The 15000-nt window shown below is 55.1% G+C and overlaps 4 non-coding genes across 4 annotated transcripts in view; 1 reads left to right on the top strand and 3 right to left on the bottom strand.

Moving 5' to 3' along the window:
* LOC140214755 (large subunit ribosomal RNA) overlaps positions 1-446 on the bottom strand; it is a 3959-nt gene extending 3513 nt beyond the window's left edge. Inside the window, exon 1 of the ribosomal RNA XR_011891685.1 lies at positions 1-446. This exon is cut by the window's left edge and continues 3513 nt beyond it. This is a non-coding gene — a ribosomal RNA (large subunit ribosomal RNA).
* A 1146-nt stretch (positions 447-1592) lies between these two features.
* LOC140214756 (5.8S ribosomal RNA) lies at positions 1593-1745 on the bottom strand. Its single transcript, XR_011891686.1, has one exon. It is a non-coding gene; the product is annotated as a 5.8S ribosomal RNA (ribosomal RNA).
* Positions 1746-3319: 1574 nt separating this feature from the next.
* On the bottom strand, positions 3320-5133 carry LOC140214753 (small subunit ribosomal RNA). Its single transcript, XR_011891683.1, has one exon. It is a non-coding gene; the product is annotated as a small subunit ribosomal RNA (ribosomal RNA).
* A 5416-nt stretch (positions 5134-10549) lies between these two features.
* LOC140214757 (U2 spliceosomal RNA) lies at positions 10550-10741 on the top strand. The gene has a single exon (XR_011891687.1). It is a non-coding gene; the product is annotated as a U2 spliceosomal RNA (small nuclear RNA).
* The last annotated feature ends 4259 nt before the right edge of the window (positions 10742-15000 follow it).

Raw genomic sequence — 15000 nt, 5'->3', positions numbered from 1 at the left:
TCGAGGGCCCACCCGTTTTACTCTAAGCGGTTTCACGTACTCTTGAACTCTCTCTTCAAAGTTCTTTTCAACTTTCCCTCACGGTACTTGTGAACTATCGGTCTCTCGGTCGTATTTAGCCTTAGATGGAGTTTACCACCCACTTAGGGCTGCACTCTCAAGCAACCCGACTCACGGGAGGCTTCATCCCGGGCGCGCAACGGCGGAGACGGGCCTGGCACCCACTCTGGGACAAGCCCCTGTCAGGGGGACTTGCACCGTCGCAAACACCCGAGAACGTCGCCTCCCATACACCACATTTCCCGACCGCCTGCAAGGACGGGGGATTCGGTGCTGGGCTCGGTCCCGTTTCGCTCGCAGCTACTCGGGGAATCCCTGTTGGTTTCTTTTCCTCCGCTTAGTGATATGCTTAAATTCAGCGGGTTGTCTCGCCTGATCTGAGGTCGACAACGGATACATCGCTTTCGCCCATTCCAGCACGACCGAGTACGACGCCCTGCCACGTCCTTACGGACGAGGCTGGCAGGCGGCACAACGCCTGCGCGCGTGCGTCATACGAGCGGTATGCCGAAAAGGACTCGACACGTTCGAAAACCCAGCGCCAACCGAGTGCGACGCCCTACCACGTCCTTCGCCCAACACGGAGCTACTTATAGACGAGGCTGGCAGGCGGTGAACCGCCTGCGCGCGTGCGGCGCACGAGCAGTTGCGTGGTAAGCGACCGTGTCTGAAGCCCAAACACCACCGAGGCAAAGATCGCCTTAGCAGCGCGCCGCTTCAGCGGGCACCGCAGGGGCGACTAAAACCTGGCGGGAGGCATCGTCTCGTGTAGCGTCGCCCCTGCCCCAACTGGAGTGGCCCAGTCTTTAGGGGACAGAGACTGCGAAGCACTTGGACCGACGGCGGACTACGACGGAACGCTTCAGCTCCGCCAACGGGGCACCCACGCTCTCGAAGGAGACATTTTCCGTTTCGCGGCAATTCTCCGCCGTGCCGTGACTCTTCTCGCTCGCAGACGGCGCTGTCGCGTCGAACCGCTTTCGGGGGCCACCCTTCTCCTCCCCGCTCCTCGCAAGAATCTGCCGATTCCCATTCCTGCGACGAAGCCCGGAAGGGCGCCCACACAGCTGCGGTGACGTGAACGAGCGACCAGCTCTGGAGCTCGACGTACTTCGAAGGCAAACAGCGCAAATTGCGATCGCGCTGGCTTTGCGCACGGCGCGGGAATCGGCCGGCGTTTCATTCCCACGTTTTCCGTGCACGCAAGCGTGCGCTTCCGACTCTCTCGCAAACGTGCGCGCTACATGGCAACAGACGTTCGCGCCTCGTGCTTGGACCGCTCTTTCCCTGCAGGTATCCGACTCCATCCTGCGGCGGTCTTACTAGAGGCGCGCACTCGTCACGCTGCAGTAGTATTGCCTCGTTTCCGTCTTTTCGAAGAATTGGCACAACGGTTTGCCACCGTCTCCCTCTCGTGAGGCCGCTGGCGCGTGGCTTTAGCGCTCAACGTACTGTCCATGATGCCGACGCGGTCAAAACGAGTCGACGGACGCACGTTCCCTGTGCGCCGAAGTCTCTCTTGATATGTGATCCGACCCTCAGACAGACGAAGCCAAGGGAAGACCCAAGGCCGCAATGTGCGTTCAAAGAATCAGTGCTCAGTGTGTCCTGCAATTCACACCAAGTCTCGCAGCTGGCTGCGTTCTTCATCGACCCGAGAACCGAGTGATCCACCGCTTAGAGTCGTGAAAAATAGTTTGTTCAATTCAGTACAGTACAACCAGGGTTTTAGGCACGTGGCGTCTCCCTGTGTGTGGTTTCGAAGAGCGCCTTTCGGCGTGCGCTCCTCCAGTCTCGCTCTTTCGGCGGCCGCGTCTCAGCAGCTGAAAGCCTAATGGCACTCCACTCCTGCTACTCGCGCGTGTGTTTTGCGCCCACGCCTTCCTCGCTTGCCCTCGAGGCACCTTATGCCGTTTGCGCGCACTCGAAGCCGGTTTTACCTGCCAACCATCCACCGGACCCGTGTGTCTCGTGTGCACGTTCACATCGCTCCACTAAAAATTGCAAAGAGCGACAGAGCCATGATTAGGGCTAAGCCGCTGTGGAGTCTTTAACGGCTACACGGCCACGGGCAGGGCTTCACCCCCATCGACGTGCTTCGCTTCAGTCAGCAGTAGGTTCATAGAAGGGCCTCAAACACACACACACTTTCGCATCGGCAGATCGCCGCAGCATAACCGCTGTTGATCCAACAGCCTACTTGAGACGAAAGACAAGAGCCCGGCGCGCGTACTCGCGCAGCTCTCCAAAACCACTCGGCCAGTGCCAGGGACGGCTCCCTGCGCCGGCGCCACAACAAGTCTACTTGAGGCGGAAGACGAAGCCAGCAAGGGCCTGGCCGCAAGTGCGTTCGAAACCGGGACTACAGTCCCTCGTCTGTCCGTACTTCCTCTTTCGACGTGCGGCGCCTTCCCAAAGCGCACAAGTCCGCTAACCGCAGAACGCTTCCGACGTAGCAAAGCCGCGTTTCCTTCGGTACTTCGCAGCAACGCCGCCTTTCCCTCGGCGGCGGGCGAATAGCCTGCAGACGTCGTCGCATTAAACCGCGATCTCGACACCTCGCGCGTCACGAGCAGGAGCCGACCGGCAGCCTCCGGCCCTTTCGGACTCGGTGGCATTTGCCGCGGAGGACGGGAGAGCACTTTAGGCCACGGTTCCTTCCGTACTTGGCAGCCGCACCCTCATACCGACAGTTCCATGACCGACCGAGCGCCACACCGTTCCTTTAGTACTTGGGTGGCAACAAAGTCGGGTCGTTACTCCATACTCGCCGCAGGAAGCGACCGGCAGCCGCCAGCCTTTTCAGACTCGGCAGCGTTTGCCGCGGAGGACGGGAGAGCGCTCGCACCACGGTTCCGTGTGTGTACTAAGCGGCAGCGGCATTAGCTCTCGACCGTCAGTTCCTTGACCGACCGCACGCTTCGCCGTTCCCCTCGTACTGGGCAAAGCAGCAGGTCGGGTCGTCTTACTCCCATTCCGCGCAAGAGCGCCAAAGCGGACAGAAAGCCCACCCAGTGTGCGTTACGCCGTTTCTACCCGCGGGCGCGGCCAAGCCAACCGTCCAAGGTTGCAGCCGGCGTCCACTGGGCGCAACAAATTTGGCACGGGGCGCCCCTCAAAATTCAGGCAGTCCCCGGCATGTTCGGGTATAGCCGTCCCCGCGTCCAAGCGGGGCCAGCGGCGGAAAGCGTCGGGCGCAGCGAGCTGCTTCACCCACACGGGGTAGAAACAATGGCGCTCGCCACCCTTCACAATCCGGTAATGATCCTTCCGCAGGTTCACCTACGGAAACCTTGTTACGACTTTTACTTCCTCTAAATGATCAAGTTTGGTCATCTTTCCAACAGACCGGCGCAACCGAAAGGCCGCGCCGGACATCGGTCCGAAGACCTCACTAAATCATTCAATCGGTAGTAGCGACGGGCGGTGTGTACAAAGGGCAGGGACGTAATCAACGCGAGCTTATGACTCGCGCTTACTGGGAATTCCTCGTTCAAGGGGAACAATTGCAAGCCCCTATCCCAATCACGAAAGAAGTTCCACGGGTTACCCAGTCCTTTCAGACAGGGATAAAGACACGCTGCTTCCTTCAGTGTAGCGCGCGTGCGGCCCCGGACATCTAAGGGCATCACAGACCTGTTATTGCTCTGTTTCGTGCGGCTAGGAGCCGCTTGTCCCTCTAAGAAGGTTGTAAGGTGCTGGGAACCCCGCACCTATTTAATAGGCTAGAGTCTCGTTCGTTATCGGAATTAACCAGACAAATCGCTCCACCAACTAAGAACGGCCATGCACCACCATCCACCGAATCAAGAAAGAGCTCTCAATCTGTCAATCCTCCCAGTGTCCGGGCCGGGTAAGTTTTCCCGTGTTGAGTCAAATTAAGCCGCAGGCTCCACTCCTGGTGGTGCCCTTCCGTCAATTCCTTTAAGTTTCAGCTTTGCAACCATACTTCCCCCGGAACCCAAACACTTTGGTTTCCCGGAAGCTGCCCGCCGAGTCATTTGAGTAACTCAGGCGGATCGCTGGTTGGCATCGTTTATGGTCAGAACTAGGGCGGTATCTGATCGCCTTCGAACCTCTGACTTTCGTTCTTGATCAAAGAAAACATTCTTGGCAAATGCTTTCGCAGTAGTTCGTCTTGCGACGGTCCAAGAATTTCACCTCTAGCGCCGCAATACGAATGCCCCCGTCTGTCCCTCTTAATCATTACCTCGTATTCCAAAAACCAACAGAACAGAAACGAGGTCTTGTTCTATTATTCCATGCAAGTTTATTCAGGCGACTCGCCTGCGTTGAGCACTCTAATTTTTTCAAAGTAAAAGCACCGGCCTTCTCGAGGCACACAATGAAGTGCACCAAGAAAGGACCGGCATGATGTTCAGTCCGAGCCGTCGCATCGGGTAGATGCACTACTCGTCTGGAACTGAGATCCAACTACGAGCTTTTTAACCGCAGCAGCTTTAGTATACGCTATTGGAGCATCTGTCTCGCGTGTGTTGGCACCAGACTTGCCCTCCAATTGATCCTCGTTAAAGGATTTAGAGTGTACTCATTTCAATTACGGGGCCTCAAAAGAGTCCCGTATTGTTATTTTTCGTCACTACCTCCCCGTGCCGGGAGTGGGTAATTTGCGCGCCTGCTGCCTTCCTTGGATGTGGTAGCCGTTTCTCAGGCTCCCTCTCCGGAATCGAACCCTGATTCTCCGTTACCCGTAACAACCATGGTAAGCAAGTAACCTACCATCGAAAGTTGATAAGGCAGACACTTGAAAGAAACGTCGCCGGCTCGTGGCCATGCGATCAGCACAAAGTTATCCAGAGTCACCACACAATACGGGCCGAAACCCGATCGATCTTGGTCTAATAAAAGCACCCGTCGCCCAAAGGGCTTCAGGCTCACTGCATGTATTAGCTCTAGAATTGCCACAGTTATCCAAGTAGGAAGAAACGATCTAAGGAACCATAACTGATTTAATGAGCCATTCGCGGTTTCGCCTTATTTCGGCATGTACTTAGACATGCATGGCTTAATCTTTGAGACAAGCATATGATTACTGGCAGGATCAACCAGGTAATCGTTCAACTGCGCGTCCAGCCTTTCAAGCAGGCCGGACGCCGTTTTTGCGATGCCGAGGCCACCTTCAGGCGCCCCAACACGCTTCGTTCTCGCAAAGGGTAGCACTTTGCACAGTCCGAGACGACGGCGTTCGAGCTCGCTACGGCGCCCTCCCCGCAGGGCCGGGTATCGCCACGCGGCAAGAAGCACGCAACATTCTCGATAGACCGGTTGTGTCGACTCGATCGCGGCTTGCGGTTTCTCTCGAGCCCGCAGCACTGGTGGACCGACCGACACTTGCAACGTAGCCGAGACGGCAAAGCCGCTAGGCGACGGGTCACGCCCGCGCCTTCGGCGCTTTCGTATTTGATTCGTCCGAGGACGATGCGGAACACACTTCGATATCGTGGAAAAAGCGTCGTCCGACAACCAGCCCCTAACGCATCAAGCGGATGAGGCTGCAGACGTCAGCTGTGGGATCCACGGGAGCGATACCGGGGACACGCTTGACGGGCACGAAGCCCGCCGCATATCAAACACCCAGGTCGCTTTGGGGGCGACTGCTCTCTGGGACCCCCATATAATAGCAGCGATAAGTACCCAGACCTCCATGGGGCCGTACTCGTGCCACTTTCGACGAGCGTTTGGCGAAAATCGTGCCGCCTCGTAACGCCGCGAGCAAGATTGAAAGCTTACGTCGGCAGCACAATGCCGAAGTCGTGAAAGCGCAGCGCGTCTACCGAATGCGCGAACGGCAATTTCTCGCTAATGGCCAGTACGGTTTCCTGCACAATTGCCTTTCTGTCGCCCTACGGGGCCCCCGGCCGATCGATTCGAGGCACGCTAGCACGGCCCCTTCGCCATTTCCGAGCACGAGTGCGAACAGTGCGGGCGGCGTGCTCGACGCCCCGGCTGACGTCGTTTCGGACTTTGTCTCTTCGCGTGCTCGCGGCAACGCCGCGGCCAACGACGACGTCTGCGCGGTTCTTTGCCGGTTCCCGGCGTGCTATAGTGCAGCCCTCTGCAGGGTGACACCGGCTCCGTCGTGGCCGTGCGGCGGCTTGTACGCAAAAGTTGCGTCAAAGGCGTCGCGCTCGCGCCGCCCCGGCACACGCGGTTTCGGACTTTGTCTCTTCCAGCGCTCGCGTAGTCGTGGGCACGATTGTCGACTTCGGAACGGTGCGCGGACACCGCCACGAGCACGCGCAAGACGAAAATCGCACTACGGTACAATGTCGGCCGGGGCCCTACGGCCCCTTACAGTAGCAGCGATAAGTGCCCAGACCTCCATGGGGCCGTACTCGTGCGACGCGGCGGCGTACTGCGCCGAGCCGAGCGCCAATATTTGGCTTTTGCAGGGCGGATTCGAGCTCTGGCGATTGCCGCGGTACCGCCGCTCACCGATTCAAGGCACGCTAGCGCGGCCCCTTCGCCATTTCCGAGCACGCGTGCGAACAGTGCGGGCGGCCGTGCTCGACGCCCCGGCTGACGTCGTTTCGGACTTTGTCTCTTCGCGTGCTCGCGGCAACGCCGCGGCCAACGACGACGTCTGCGCGGTTCTTTGCCGGTTCCCGGCGTGCTATAGTGCAGCCCTCTGCAGGGTGACACCGGCTCCGTCGTGGCCGTGCGGCGGCTTGTACGCAAAAGTTGCGTCAAAGGCGTCGCGCTCGCGCCGCCCCGGCACACGCGGTTTCGGACTTTGTCTCTTCCAGCGCTCGCGTAGTCGTGGGCACGATTGTCGACGTCGGAACGGTGCGCGGACTACGCCACGAGCACGCGCAAGCCGAAAATCGCACTACGGTACAATGTCGGCCGGGGCCGTACGGCCCCTTACAGTAGCAGCGATAAGTGCCCAGACCTCCATGGGGCCGTACTCGTGCGACGCGGCCGCGTACTGCGCCGAGCCGAGCGCCAATATTTGGCTTTTGCAGGGCGGATTCGAGCTCTGGCGATCGCCGCGGGTACCGCCGCTCACCGATTCAAGGCACGCTAGCGCTGGCCCCTTCGCCATTTCCGAGCACGCGTGCGAACAGTGCGGGCGGCGTGCTCGACGCCCCGGCTGACGTCGTTTCGGACTTTGTCTCTTCGCGTGCTCGCGGCAACGCCGCGGCCAACGACGACGTCTGCGCGGTTCTTTGCCGGTTCCCGGCGTGCTATAGTGCAGCCCTCTGCAGGGTGACACCGGCTCCGTCGTGGCCGTGCGGCGGCTTGTACGCAAAAGTTGCGTCAAAGGCGTCGCGCTCGCGCCGCCCCGGCACACGCGGTTTCGGACTTTGTCTCTTCCAGCGCTCGCAACCATGTCGGGGCCGACGCCGACGACTGCGTGGTGTTTCAACGATTGCCGGCGTGACACAATGCAGCTGCGTGCGGGATGCCAGCGATTCCGTCGTGTCCGTGCGGCGGCTTGTACGCAAAAGTTGCGTCAAAGGCGTCGCGCTCGCGCCGCCCCGGCACACGCGGTTTCGGACTTTGTCTCTTCCAGCGCTCGCGTAGTCGTGGGCACGATTGTCGACGTCGGAACGGTGCGCGGACTACGCCACGAGCACGCGCAAGCCGAAAATCGCACTACGGTACAATGTCGGCCGGGGCCGTACGGCCCCTTACAGTAGCAGCGATAAGTGCCCAGACCTCCATGGGGCCGTACTCGTGCGACGCGGCGGCGTACTGCGCCGAGCCGAGCGCCAATATTTGGCTTTTGCAGGGCGGATTCGAGCTCTGGCGATCGCCGCGGTACCGCCGCTCACCGATTCAAGGCACGCTAGCGCGGCCCCTTCGCCATTTCCGAGCACGCGTGCGAACAGTGCGGGCGGCGTGCTCGACGCCCCGGCTGACGTCGTTTCGGACTTTGTCTCTTCGCGTGCTCGCGGCAACGCCGCGGCCAACGACGACGTCTGCGCGGTTCTTTGCCGGTTCCCGGCGTGCTATAGTGCAGCCCTCTGCAGGGTGACACCGGCTCCGTCGTGGCCGTGCGGCGGCTTGTACGCAAAAGTTGCGTCAAAGGCGTCGCGCTCGCGCCGCCCCGGCACACGCGGTTTCGGACTTTGTCTCTTCCAGCGCTCGCGTAGTCGTGGGCACGATTGTCGACTTCGGAACGGTGCGCGGACACCGCCACGAGCACGCGCAAGACGAAAATCGCACTACGGTACAATGTCGGCCGGGGCCGTACGGCCCCTTACAGTAGCAGCGATAAGTGCCCAGACCTCCATGGGGCCGTACTCGTGCGACGCGGCGGCGTACTGCGCCGAGCCGAGCGCCTATATTTGGCTTTTGCAGGGCGGATTCGAGCTCTGGCGATTGCCGCGGTACCGCCGCTCACCGATTCAAGGCACGCTAGCGCGGCCCCTTCGCCATTTCCGAGCACGCGTGCGAACAGTGCGGGCGGCGTGCTCGACGCCCCGGCTGACGTCGTTTCGGACTTTGTCTCTTCGCGTGCTCGCGGCAACGCCGCGGCCAACGACGACGTCTGCGCGGTTCTTTGCCGGTTCCCGGCGTGCTATAGTGCAGCCCTCTGCAGGGTGACACCGGCTCCGTCGTGTCCGTGCGGCGGCTTGTACGCAAAAGTTGCGTCAAAGGCGTCGCGCTCGCGCCGCCCCGGCACACGCGGTTTCGGACTTTGTCTCTTCCAGCGCTCGCAACCATGTCGGGGCCGACGCCGACGACTGCGTGGTGTTTCAACGATTGCCGGCGTGACACAATGCAGCTGCGTGCGGGATGCCAGCGATTCCGTCGTGGCGGTGCGGCGGCTTGTACGCAAAAGTTGCGTCAAAGGCGTCGCGCTCGCACCGCCCCGGCACACGTGGTTTCGGACTTTGTCTCTTCGAGCGCTCGCAGCGATGTCGAGGCGATCGCTTACGTCTGCACGGTTTGCGGTGTGCTACAATGCAGCAGTCTGCCGCACTACACCTCTTGGTTGCCGAGGCCAGCACGGCAATTTACTGAAGCGAGCGCATTGCGCCCAGGCGGCAGCGGACTTTGTTGCTTCGGGAGTGCTCTTGCTGTAAAATTTGAACGGCTGCAGCTGCGCGAAGCAAGTGTACCTATTTTCACTCTCTCTCTGTCTGCCTTTGAGGCGACTGTAATTTCACTTTAAACGCAACTGGAGGCGGGAGCAACCTGATGAGAGTAGGTGGACTTCGGTACATGTAATTTAGAAATTGCTTTCAAGCTTTGAGGACATACACCTTCGCGCCATCTGCTTTCCCCGTCTCTTTGGCACTTTATAGTATGTGCTGCATGCTCTGCATTCCAAAGAAACACGCCTGTCTCTCTCCCTCTCTCACGTTCTTCTTCTTTTTGTAGCTGCTGTTGTAGAAGATGCTATGCTCTTTAATCGCTGTAACATAGAGTGCTTGCACAAGCCAACAACTTTTGCGTGTTTTTTTTTTTTTTCTCTTCCCAAGACGTTTCTGCCATTATTCACTAACTCTCGTTCTTAGTATGCAATGGAGCGTTAGCTCACGCCATCTACCTTTCTTTCTGTATTGCAAAGTCCGCAGGTTTTCCTAGTTCCGTACACAGATGGCGCCAATGCGTTTTGGCGCCAGGTTCGAACGACCTCGCTCTACTCGTGTTTGGCATTTGAATGTTTCAAAGGGGTTTGCGGACAGGGGGTGGTTCTTGTGCAAGGCTGAGCTTTCCAGCTGCGTTTAAGCTATGCTAGCATGTGTGCGTATATATATATATATATATATATATATATATATATATATATATATATATATATATATATATATAAATACACAAACACACACACACACACATGCATATATACATACACACACACGGTAATGGTAAAGATGATGAGGTAGCACTTTTTTTTTTTCTTTTTTTTACAATGCCTGTGTTTCAGATGGCGATCTTTCTCCCCTCTATGTTTCCGGTTGGAAGGAGTGTGCAGCGTTTTCTATATTTATTTTGTCATTCACTTCTATGTTGCTCGTCTTCGTACATGGGGCATGCTACCTAATTCTACCGGTCGATTCGACACGTTGCGATCCGTCCCGGCCTGTGCCGTATCAAAATTTTCAGTGGGCCTTGCGGTAAATAAAAAGAAATGAAGGAAATGCGCGTAGTATATTACAATTGCACACGGGCTTGAAACGAAGCCCTCAAGGAAGGTCACCTTGAGCGGTCGCATTCAGACGGAAGTAAGCATTCCCCTGGCGCGTTTTTTTTCCGCTCGCCTGTTCCGTTTTCTACGAGGTTGCCTTGGTTGGTTTCGCGTTACAAGCAAGCTTGCACTCGGGTCTCGTTTCTACGCGACAGCGTTTCGTTAACAGCGAAAGACTGAGGCGTTGCGAATTCATCCGTGAGATAGGGAGCGTTGAGTCTGTACACAGGCTGAATTTTATAATATTGCCCACGCTGTTGCTGAGGTTACCCATGTCGGCAGGGCGCCCACAAGGCAGTAGTACAATGAAGTGAAGTGAAGGACATCGCTTCTCGGCCTTTTGGCTAAGATCAAAGTGTAGTATCTGTTCTTATCAGCTTAATATCTGATACGGGTTCTATATGGACCCACGATATTAAACCTATTTTTGGAAGTTGGCGGAGTGCTTGAAGCCTGCTTCACCTCCGCCGCAGGTCGGCCCGGTATTGCACTACCTCCGGGATCGGCCCCGCTCACTTAGGTGAGACTTCATTCAATCAAAATGAAGAGCACAAGCTCAACGCGAGCACTGACTTGACACGCACCATTCCTATACTACACGCAACGATGCCGGTTCGCGGACCACGAGAGTAATTAAACTGCCACTCCATCTGTGTGTAGCGTCGCACTTGTTGCGTCGCAAATGGGGACAGCCGCTCCAGCAAATTTCTAGTTATGGGCTTCGAGAAAAATTAATGAAAGCAAAAGAAAGAACCAGAATTCCTATTTGTCCGATGTCTCTGAATGATTGTCTCCTGTAAAGAGCCACTTGGGGGGATGGGGGGGTAGGATTAGCCGTGGGGTTCGCAATCAATATGAATCCCACTCAAAGCCAACACTGGATTTTGGAGTTCACTATCGCTTGGATCCGTAAACCACCGCGCCCACGCAAGCTCGCCCTGCCGCCGAAATCCGCTGCCCAAGTGGAAGAAAGATTCCCTATGAAAGAAAAATAGAGTGCCCGATTTCTGGCAACTACTGTGCAGCCTTTGTGTACACATTTTCGCAGCAGTGGGACCGAGCGCCTCGAAAACAAACTTGTCGTATGCCCGAATGTGGCGAAATATATTCAAGGGTTAAAAGGTGCCTCATCTTTCTAACCTGTATGTTACGAAGACCTGTTGCTACCTTTTCATCATGAACATCATCATCATCATCATCCTGGCTACGCCCACTGCAGGGCAAAGGCATCTCCCATGATCCTCCAAGTACCCCGGTCAGGTGCCGATTGTCGCCATGTAGTCCCTAATCTAATCTGCCCTCCTACCTTTCTGCCACCCCCTGCTACGCTTCCCTCCTCTCGGAATTCAGTCTGTAACCCTTAATGGCCACCGGTTATCTTCCCCCCAGATTGCATGCCCTGCGCATGCCCATTTGTTTTTCCTGGTTTAAACTTTGGTGTCATTAACGAGCGTTTGTTCTCGCACACCCCAATCTGCTCTATTCCGATCCCCCCGTGACGCCACACCCATCATCCTTCTTTCCAGAGCCCGTTGCGTCGCCCTCAGTTACCCTTCGGTAATCCTCAAAGCTTTTTGTTGGGACACTCGTGGCATCTTTCTCGTTTAATGAAGTCAAATTTTTTTCAGTTTTGGGGGGAAAACTCAATGAGCTAGGCGCGATTGTGTCCCTGGCGCCGCTCTCAACAAGATGGCGGCGCCCATGCTTTTTGCCTGCAGGTTCGGCCCTACGCAGAACACGCCTGCCGGGCAGTGTAGCCACGTTGAAGGGGCAAAGCGTAGTGCAGTGAAGCGCTTGCTCGGGCGAAAAACGCAAATATGAGCCAAACAGGAATTTCCATTATTGGAAATTCCAGTTCAGTTTGCGCATTGCGTTCGCCTAAGGTAAAGAACACAAATGCGAGTGCCACAGCAGTCAAGTCAAAGCTTAGGATTGCGTACCATTTTTTTTTTTTTTTTCGTGCCTTTTACTCCTGGCCTGCGTGGCCCTAGCGCGCATGCACACGAAAGTAATGAAATGGTGAAAAACACGAAATAATGCGGTGCGGCTGTATCATATCTATTTTGTGCGCTTTGTTCTTTGTGGACTACAGCGGGTGTGCGTCATGAGAAAGTTTCGGTGCCCTTCTTGGGTGACCAGTGAAGCTATATTTAAAACCACATTGATTTGTACGGTTATTGCTACAAACTGCGTGTGGGTGTTTTTCTTTTTCGCTGCCAACGATGGGTTATCGCAACCGCGATCGGTTCTGCTGCTACGCTAGACGCGTGCTTGCCAACGGTTGGCTCTATACGCGACCCGCGACGCGTGGTCGGCACATTCAAGCAGTCAATTGCAAACCGTTCCAAGAAAAAGGATGTACTCCACTTGCCACCTAGTTCGACGATTGTACTTTCTGACCCTCGAGGAAGCGCCGCCATCCCACGTTTTCTATAATACGATAAGATTCAGAGCGACCGCGACCACTTGTCTTTGTCAATATCTCGGAAACGCTTTCTTTTTCTTTTTTTTTTTAAATCCAGATACTCAGACGCGCCCGTGTTCACGCGCACTTGCTCTCTCCGATAAGCAGGGAAGCTCGGTTGGGGTGGTGTCGGGCCTTGCGCATGCGCTGCTGAGCTCGTCGCTTCGCCGGCCGGTCGATGCTGGCGCGGTACTGGTAATGAACTTCGACGTGCATGGTGAAACGTCACTTTGTATTGCCACTGTAGACTAGCAATGCAATGTGTTTGCGAGCGATTGGATAAATGAGAAAGCGTGCACTGTCTACAGTTTATGCCCCTCTAGAGTAGTGGAAATGTTGCTCCAAGTGTTAGGTTTGTAATTTGCGCCTACGAACATGAACTAAACAAAGAAAATGGTCTGCAGCCGCCTTCGCTTCATAAAATTCCCGTACGAAGAAATTTCCGTGCGCGAATGAGAGAGCAAAAGAGAGAAACCATGCTAAGAAGAATGGCTGCCTTTTACGTGATCTCGCGCATGAAACCAGACGATGGATTAATTTTAGCCGTTCATTTTGATTTGCCGAATGTAAACCGGAACACTTTCTCCACGCGGTCTTCAGATTTGAATGGCAATCAATCACATCCTTTCTTTTTTTTTTTTTTTTCTGTTTCTTTCTATCTGGAACCGAAAGAATTCAGAACGCCATTTCAATCTTAGATTCGATTAGATATCGTGACTGGTATGCTGAAATATCACGCCTTATCTGGTGTTAACCTTCTTGATCACGGCAATAAAAAATCGCCAGTTCCCGAACTTTAATCGCGCCGAAGATGAACCGATATGCTGGATTCTTATTGTCATGATTTTATAGAAAGCGCTGGTTCTATGGCTAGCTTTGAGGAAAAGAAAAACATCGTTCAGGAATGTATAACTCTAAACAACTAAAAAAAAAATCTGCCGGCAATTGGTACTACAACGAGAGTACTGAGAATACTGGAAAAGATGAAATCCAATCATGCTGAACTGAACTGAAATTATTTCATCAAGACATGCCCCGAAAAACGTGGCCACTTTCAATGATAATTTCAAATGTGATTTCTTTCTTTTTTTTTTTCTTTTTTACGACGGATAATAATTATCTTTCCAATGGCGGATGTGAAAATTTCAGAGCACGGCATTTTCGAAATCCCAAGGCCCCGGACGCATTCTCTCTTCTTTAAGTATTTTGGTGGTGCACACGGAGGAAAATTTCGCGCACGTAATTTATAAACTAGTAGTTGATTTTCTAGAAGAACACAAAGTGCTGACAAACGGCCAACCAGGACACAATTAAATTGGTATTACGCACGGTTTCGAAGCCGCGGTAACAAAAGGGTAACAAAGGGACGTTCATTTCGTGGTGTGGATTTCACGTCTCTCACAATAAAAAAAAAATAATAATAAAAACTACTGCATAAAATAGGTTTTCCCAAACTGGATGGTTTCGATCAGCTTTTGAACAGCCCTTCCTTAAATTGAGTTGGCGTTGATTGAGCAGGTGCGGGCCTCTGCTGTTTTGGATTTTTGTAAATGGCATCAGTACTGGACAGTCCGTTCACTTGAGGATCAAAGGAGAAACCCCCCAAAAAAATATCATATCGTGGTGAGAGACGTGGCAGATGAGTACAATTATCGGCAGAAAAAAAAAAAAAGGAAAACCGCCTCGTACTCAGAAGCCGCTCCTCTCACGTGTGAAGCTTCAAACAAATTGTTTTTCTTGAGACGCTCTATAAAGTTATACACAGCTCCTTAAATGCAGCACCCGCACACAAAGCCAAACGTTCCAAGCTGGAAAGAAAGCATGAAATTCGCGGTGCCCGTTTCCTGTGAAACAACGGGCAACATTACGCCAAGTCCGCTACCACGTCAGCCGGGGCGGCCACACCCCGCCCGCGCTTAAGCCACATATGGCGACTGAAAATGCTCACCGCTCAAGCTGCGCGCGGCAAAGTCCGCAACCACGTCAGCCGGGGCGGCCACGGAGAGCGCCGAACGCCCGCGCTTAAGCCTGAAAATGCTCGGCGCTTACGCCAGGTAGCGAGAAAAAATGCTCGGCGCTTAAGCCACGCGGGGACTAAAACTGAAGCCACGGGATTGTTGCTGAAATTGTATGCATTCCGGTGGAAGTCTGTCGGCGCCGGCGCGCGGCAAAGTCCGCAACCACGTCAGCCGGGGCGGCCACGGAGAGCGCCGAACGCCCGCGCTTAAGGCTGAAAATGCTCGGCGCTTAAGCCAGGTAGCGCGATAAAAATGCTCGGCGCTTAAGCCAGGTAGCGAGTAAAAATGCTCGG

This window comes from Dermacentor andersoni, unplaced genomic scaffold, assembly GCF_023375885.2.
Source record: "Dermacentor andersoni unplaced genomic scaffold, qqDerAnde1_hic_scaffold ctg00000612.1, whole genome shotgun sequence".
In the NCBI taxonomy this organism is placed as follows: domain Eukaryota; kingdom Metazoa; phylum Arthropoda; class Arachnida; order Ixodida; family Ixodidae; genus Dermacentor; species Dermacentor andersoni.
This window is presented reverse-complemented; position numbering and strand designations above follow the sequence as displayed.